This window comes from Otolemur garnettii, unplaced genomic scaffold (assembly GCF_000181295.1).
Source record: "Otolemur garnettii isolate 467f Iridium unplaced genomic scaffold, OtoGar3 scaffold00109, whole genome shotgun sequence".
Taxonomy (NCBI): Eukaryota; Metazoa; Chordata; class Mammalia; order Primates; family Galagidae; genus Otolemur; species Otolemur garnettii.
This window is the reverse complement of record NW_003852504.1, coordinates 3,985,894-3,993,999: the sequence shown is the minus strand read 5'-3', so window position 1 is coordinate 3,993,999 and position 8,106 is coordinate 3,985,894. Positions and strand designations below refer to the sequence as shown.

The window sequence follows — 8,106 nt, the reverse complement described above, 5'->3', positions numbered from 1 at the left end:
GCCTCCCAAGTAGCTGGGACCACAGGCGTCCGCCACAATGCCTGGCTATTTTTTTGGTTGCAGCCGTCATTGTTTTTTGGCGTGCCTGGGCTGGAATCAACCTTAGGTGTATGTGGCTGGCGCCTTAGCCACTTTAGCCACAGGTGCCGAGCCATCCTTCTTTTTCTATATTTTAGAAAAGGTTAATATAGGTACTAGTTCCTCTTCAAAGGTTTGGTAGAATTCTGACGTGAAGTCATCTGGTCCTGGGATTTTCATTTTAGGGAGATTTTGTATAGTTGATGCTCTTTCAGAACTTGACATAGGCCTGTTCAACATTTCCACTTCATTCTGGCTAAGTCTAGGAAGGTAGCGTACTTCCAAGTATTGGTCTATTTCCTTCAAATGTTTGTATTTCTGAGAATAGAGTTTCTTGTAATATTCATTAACTTTTTTTGAATTTCTGAGGAGTCTGTTATTTTGTCTTTGCCATTTCTGATTGATGAAATTAGAGATTTTACTCTTTGCCTGGCTATTTTTTTGTTGTAGTTGTCATTGTTTTAGCTGGCCTGGGCCAGATTCAAACCCACTAGCTTTGGTGTATATATGTGGTGCCATAACCACTGTGCTATGGGTGCCAAGACATGAACATTTGTTTATAGGTTTTTCTTTTATATTTAGGTGGATGATCCATGTTGTGTTATATGCTTATGTGGTGTATGGTGTGAGGTGAAGGTCCAACTTCATATTTTTGTATGTGGATGTCCATTTATCCCAGCACTATTTGTTGAAAAGTATTATTTCTCACATTGAATTGTCTTGGTGTCTTGGTCAAAAACTGGTTGACCACAGATGTAAGAAGTTATTTCTGGACTCTTAATTAGGTTTCATTGATTTATGTTTATTCTTATTAGATAAAAAACACTATCTTGATTACTGTAAGTAACTTTTGAAACAGGGAAGGTACATCTTCCAACTTTGTTCTTTTTCAAAATTGTTTTGGTTAGGGGAGGCAGGTGGGGGATTGGTGTGCTCCCACTTAACAAGCAAGATGTAGGGGTATATGGCACACCTCCTGGGGGTGGGACACAACAGTGATTATATCTAACAAATGCAAACATTATAACCTAATTCTTTGTACCCTCAAGTTAACCTGAAATAAAATTGTTTTGGTTATTCTGTGCTCTCTGCATTTCCATGTAAATTTTAAAGTGATTTATTAACATCTATACAAAAGCCTGCTGAGATTTTGATGGAGGTTGCATTGAATTTATAGATCAATTTTTGGAAATATTGCCATCTTAATATTGCCATCTTCTCATCTGTGAACCAGAAATATCTCCCCATTTATATAGCTCTTTTAACAATTTCTTGTTAATGTTTTAGAATTTAATGCACAAGTTTAACACTTTTGTAAAATGTATTCCTCAGCATTGTTCTTCTTTTTGATGCTATTATAAACCAAACTGATTTTCAGATTATTCATTGCTTGTATATATAAATTGTTACTGTTCATGTATTGCTTTTCTATATCCTTCTACCTTGCCAAACTCATTAATTAGTTCTAATAGTTTTTTTGTAGGTTCCTTAACATTTTCTACATACAGGATCATGTTAAGTGTATGTAAAGATAGTTCTCTTTTGAAGTGTAAGTTCTTTTTATTTCTTCTTGCCTCATTGCACTGACTAGAACAGTATTATATGGCATAGAAGTGGCAAGAGCAGACTTATGTTCCTGGTCTGGAAGGAAAATATTCAGTCTTTCATCATTTGGTATATTATGTTAGCTGTAGGTTTTTCACAGGTAATATTTATCGGGTTGAATTTCCCTTCAATTTCTTGTTGTTTTGTTTTGTTCCGTACCGTGAATGTATGTTGGATTTTGCCCAATGTTTTTTCTGCTGTGGGTCATGACCCCTTTGTGTCAGGATCTGCTTCTGACACCACTTGTCAGGGCCTGGGACTGGCCAGGTCTACAGGCCCAGCTTAGGTAGGTTCTGGACGCGGACCACTAAGCTATCTTGCTCAGGAACAGTTTCTCTTAGGTGCTTGAGGGCTATCTACTTTAGCTGGAGAAGGAGAGGGAGAGAATCTTAGAGTAAAGCAGTCTTCTTAGAACAGATAGATCTTAGTCTTTAGCAGAGCTTGGTAATCTTCAGCAGAGACGCCGTGCTGGCGTTCTGCAGGCAGGAGAGGAGACAGAGTCAGAGTCAGTGGATCCGTGATAGAATGCGCATGCCTCTTGTCTGCCTTCTCCTCCAGCCTAATAAGGCTGAGCTCATGCCGCTCACCACCACAGGTGTAGAGACTGCCAATTCACCACTGCTCTCATCTCGCAAGCTCACTCATGCTTTAGAGCTAAATCTCTCTCCATGCCCTTTTCACCAAGGTGTTCCATTACAGGTATTTCCTATAACTCACTCCTCCTAGCCATAGGCTATACGGGCTGCTACATTTCCCCCCTTTTTATATACAAACACAATAACTTTTAATGTGGTAAGGGCCGTTCTTCCTGTTATCTAGCCCTTTTCTTTCTAGGCAAAAGATGGTAATTATCAGAGTTCAGAATTCCAGGTATGGACTCTTTAAATGAAGCCCAATACAGATGTAAACTATTAGCTGCTGCTAGAGGAAAATGATTGTGATGTTAATTCCTTAAAGGTCTTTTTAAATGGAGAAAACTGCAAGATATTTCCTGAGAGAATTTACCATTTCTTTAACTGTAGCAACTTTCCTTTGCTATTTACTTAACGGACGAACAAAAGATAACACTTTCCTTGCAATCTTTGCCAGCAAGGATTTCTCTCTCGCTACTCCAAAGGTTTTGCTACTTGAGGTACTGAAATCCACCCTTCACAGATCGCAAAAGACTGTTACTCGTGGATTAATGGTTCCACACTTGGCAGTTCCTCTCGTGAACTGTTACTCGTGAAAGGTGGTACTTTTTGGACCACAATTCCTCAATAGCAGAGTTTTTCCTGCTTTCAAGCTGCTTTTCCAGCGAAATTTTTGCTAATTGATTCCAGACTCCTTTTTCAAATGGAGTTTCCTAGCACAGAGGTGGTTTAACTTGTACTCTTCCCTCCCTTTGTTCTCACCTCTCATTATCTTCCAAAGTCTTCACTTGCTTCCAAGTGACACTTCCCCTTCAGGCGGTGTCCAGGCTCCTTAGCTGGACCTGGTTATAGTGCACAGAGACTGATGGGAGGTCTTTTACCCCTTCACCACGCAGGATAACCTAATGTTCCACAAGCATATTTAATCTAATTATTCTCCATTGTCATCCATTGGTCTGGTTTAATTTCCCCAGTTTTACGCTGAGGCACCACAGGTCTAACCAAGCTGGCAGAGTGCTCCCATGGCATAGAATTGAATTATACTGTTTTTTTCTGAGAATGGTTTGAAACGAAAATATTAAACCGTTTTTTCTTTCAATTACCAGCAGGTCCTGATTCTGGCCCAATTGATAATTTCCCTACAATAAAGTTGTTTCATCTTTGTCAATTTGATAACGGCATTCGTTTGGCCCAATGAAAGTTTTTACACTTGGGACATACACCCGGAGGTTTATATGTTCTTTGTTCCTTTTCTTTAGCGTTCAAAGTTCTTTTCCCTTTTAAACTCTTCTCTTATGGCCTAGCTTCGCACATTTATGGCATTTGATGTTAACTGGGGGATTTTACCCTCTGATCTTCCAGCTGCCCAATTTGAGTTGTCATGTCAATATAGCATTTATCTGCCTCTATAAGATTCATCTGATGTCTCAACTGTATTTTAACTGCTGTATCTCATTTGCCATGATTTTTCTCTACTGGCTTCTTTTGGCCTTTTAACTTTTTACAATCTTGCAATGCTTAGAACCTTTGGCTGACTTAAAGAGACAGGAGCTCTCTAGCTGTTTTTTTACTCTGAAATCTTAGTTTTATGAAACTTTACTTCAACTATTTCTTCACCAGCCTCAATCTACCTCAATTTTTTTTTTTTTTTTTGAGACAGAGCCTCAAGGTATCTCCCTGGGTAGAGTCGGGTGGCATCACAGCTCACAGCAACCTCCAACTCCTGGACTCAAGCGAGTCTCCTGTCTCAGCCTCCCAAGTAGCTGGGACCACAGGTGCCTGCCACAACGCCTGGCTTTTTTGGTTGCAGCCATCGTTGTTTGGCATGCCTGGGTTGGATTCGAACCCGCCACCTTAGGTGTATGTGGCTGGCGCCTTAGCCGCTTGAGCCACAGGTGCCGAGCCCTCAATTTTTTTAAACAGAGCTCTTAACTGCCAAAAAGGGAATCGGGCGTCGGTCTCTCAAAAGCTGCTTCCTGCTGGCATAGGGCGAAGATATGTGGGAAGGCAGTTAGAAGTTCTTCTCCTTAACTTAATAAACTCTTGCAACCTAGTTCCAAACTTTTCTCTTTGCTGTTTTACCAAAGTTTTTCTCACCCCTGAGGCTAAAAGGCTTGTTTACTAAAGGTTTTTATCTCTTTTCTCTTTCCCTCTTGCCTAAAGGCTTTTTTTTCTTCAGCCGCTTCACAGAAGAGGCTAAAGGATTTTACCAGCTTTTTTCCCCCCACAGAAGTAGTAGTTAGAATTTGGAAAGAGAAAACATAGGAAAGAGGAAAAAAGCAAATGAGAAAGGCCTGTTGTCAGCTGTCTTAGATATTTCTTTTCCCTCTAAATATTTCTATTTCTTTTTTTCTTGTTTGCTAAAGCTCATTTCCCTCTCGGTCCGCATTCACTGAATCCTGCTCACAGCACCACTTTGTCAGTGGCCCTTGTCAGGGCCCAGCTTAGGTAGGTTCCCCACGCAGACCGCTAAGCTGCCTTGCTCAGGAACAGTTTCGCTTAGGTACTTGAGGGCTATCTACTTTAGCGAGAGAGAGCGAGAGAGCGAGAGAGAGACACAGTAACTTAGAGAGAGTAAAGCAGTCTTCTTAGAACAGATAGATCTCAGTCTTTAGCAGAGCTTGGTAATCTTCAGCAGAGAGACGCCCTGCCGGCGTCCTGCAGGCAGGAGAGGAGACAGAGTCAGAGCAAGCCTGTCCGTGACAGAATGCGCATGCTCCCGACTGCCTGCTCCTCCAGCCTAATATAAGGCTGAGCTCGTGCCTCTCAGCACCACAGGTGTAGAGACTGCCAATTCACCATTGCTCTCATCTCGCGATCTCTCTCATGCTTGTTAGAACGAAATCTCTCCATGCCCTTTTCACCAATGTGTTCCATTACAGGTGTTTCCTATAACTCACTCCTCCTAGCCATAAGCTATACAGGCTGCTACATTTCCCCTCCTTTTTTATATACAAACAATTTTTGATGTGGTAAGGGCAGTTCCTGTTATCCAGCCCTTTTCTTTCTAGGCACATGCTCTTTGTTCCTTTTCTTTAGCATTCAATGTTGTTTTCCCTTTTAAACTTTTCTCTTATGGCCTGGCTTCCCACATTTATGGCATTTGATGTTAACTGGGGGATTTTACCCTCTGATCTTCTAGCTGCCCAATTTGAGTTGTAATGTCAATGTAGCATTTATCTGCTTCTATAAGATTCATCTGATGTCTCACCTGTATTTCAACTGCTGTATCTCATTTGCCATCATTTTTCTCTACTGGCTTTTTTTTTTCTCTCAGCCTGTTACTTTTTACAATCTTTCCTTTTCAATTCTTAGAACCTTTGGCTGCCTTAAAGAGATAGGAGCTCTTTAACTATTTTTTTTTTTTTTTGCTCTGGAATCTTAGTTTAACAAAACTTTACTTCCACCACTTCTTCACAAGCCTCAATCTACCTCAATTCCTTTATTTTAAACAGAACACTTAACTGCCAAAAAAGGGGATTCGGGCGTCGGTCTCAAAAGCTGCTTCCTGCTGGCATTGGGCGAAGACATATGGGGAAGGCAGTTAGAAGTTCTCCTCCCTAACTTAATAAACTCTTACAACCTATTCCCAAACTTTGCTGTTTTACCGAAGGTTTTTCTCACCCCCCCCCAGGCAAAAGGCTTATTTACTAAAGGTTCTTATCTCCTAGTTCTATCTTCTCTTTCCCCCTTGTCTAAAGGTTTTTTCCTGCTTTTTTTCCCCTCCAGCCGCCTCACAGAAAAGGCTGAAGGATTTTACCAGCTTTTTTCCCCCCACAGAAGTAGTAGTTAGAATTTGGAAAGAGAAAACGTAGGAAAGAGGAAAAACCGAATGAGAAAGGCTTCTTGTCAGCTATCTTAGATATTTCTTTTCCCTCTAAGTATTTCTATTTCTCTTCTTTTTCTTATTTTGCTAAAGCTCATTTCCCTCTCGGTCCGCATTCACTGAATCCTGCTCACAGCACCACTTTGTCAGTGGCCCTTGTCAGGGCCCAGCTTAGGCAGGTTCCCCACGCAGACCGCTAAGCTGCCTTGCTCAGGAACAGTTTCGCTTAGGTACTTGAGGGCTATCTACTTTAGCGAGAGAGAGCGAGAGAGCGAGAGAGAGACACAGTAACTTAGAGAGAGTAAAGCAGTCTTCTTAGAACAGATAGATCTCAGTCTTTAGCAGAGCTTGGTAATCTTCAGCAGAGAGACGCCCTGCTGGCGTCCTGCAGGCAGGAGAGGAGACAGAGTCAGAGCAAGCCTGTCCGTGACAGAATGCGCATGCTCCCCCCACTGCCTGCTCCTCCAGCCTAATATAAGGCTGAACTCGTGCCTCTCAGCACCACAGGTGTAGAGACTGCCAATTCACCACTGCTCTCATCTCGCGATCTCTCTCATGCTTGTTAGAACGAAATCTCTCTCCATGCCCTTTTCACCAAGGTGTTCCATTACAGGTGTTTCCTATAACTCTGACTCCTCCTAGCCATAAGCTATACAGGCTGCTACACCTTTGTAACAATGAAAATACATCACGGTATTAGGAAGGTTGAGAACCACTGATCTAGATGATAATTGGTGGGGTTTTTTCCCATTTTTTCTCTTAATATAGTGTATTACATTAATTACTTTTCCTATGTTGAACTGACCTTATAATCCTTGGATAAATACCACTCAGTCACAGTGTGTAATCTTTTTTTGGATGTTACTGGATTGAATTTACTAGTATTTGTTGAGGATTTTTCTTTCTGCATTCATGAGGGATGTTGCCTTATATTTTTCTGATGATATCTTTATCTGATTTTGGTATCATGACAATATTGGCCTCATAGAATGAGTTTATAAATATCTCCACCTCTATTTTCTTGAAAAGTTTGTGTAGAATTGGTATTTATTTCTTCTTCAAAGATTTGATAGAATTAATCAGTGAAACCATTTGAGCCAGACTGAAGTTTAGTGGAATTTGTACGTTTATCAGTATTGGTAGAAATAAAGAAAAAAGAAAATAGCAATTGCTTTGGTCTTTAAATCAATGGTTATACATATGTGGAAATTTTCATTGTATTGTGATTTTGAAATATACATATAAACCTTGCCTCTAAAAATGAATATACTATCTGTCTAAAACAAATGTAAAACCAGGATAGAAGAGAAAAAAAAAATTCCAGTACTCAAAGTAGATGCCACATTGTCCATGCTTTTACTCAATAGGAAAGCACCATAGAATTCTATGGAGAGTCTATTTGCCCTTACGGAATGTAACATGCTAACAGGTTTGGATATCTGGACTCCGATTTTATGTTGGATTAGAAGTCTCAATTTATTATGAAGTGTTCTAAACTTTGATTTCAGGGGACTTCAGTGACCATAAAGTGATTCATGTAGATCTGACAGAGAGGAAGGACACATAGAAATGATAAAGAAGGGAAAAGAATCCCCAAATCAAAACAGTCTGAGGCCATTTATGTTAAGAGCAGATAACTCTAACTACCTCAATTGCCTTTGTAGGCACAGTGCGGTAATAGATGTTGATAACAATAAACTGGAGACACCTAGAAAAGAGTAAATTATGATCTTGGATAAACTTCCAGTTATTTGGAAAGTCCAAAAAGATTCATCTACTTGGGATTCTATATGGCTGGGGATTTACTAGATTCCTAATTTACAGAGTGATGACTTGGTGGTGATTGGCTTGCATTGTAGTTGATATTTACACTCCCCTTTCTTTTTCTTTCTTTTTTTTTTTTTTTGAGACAGAGCCTCAAGCTGTCCCCCTGGGTAGAGTGCTGTGGCTTCATAGCTCACAGCA

At 40.4% G+C, this 8,106-nt stretch overlaps 1 protein-coding gene across 2 annotated transcripts in view; it reads left to right on the top strand.

Moving 5' to 3' along the window:
- Positions 1-8,106, top strand: part of FRMD7 (FERM domain containing 7) — a 59,269-nt gene that overhangs the window by 42,130 nt on the left and 9,033 nt on the right. The gene's annotated exons all lie outside the window — the stretch shown is intronic.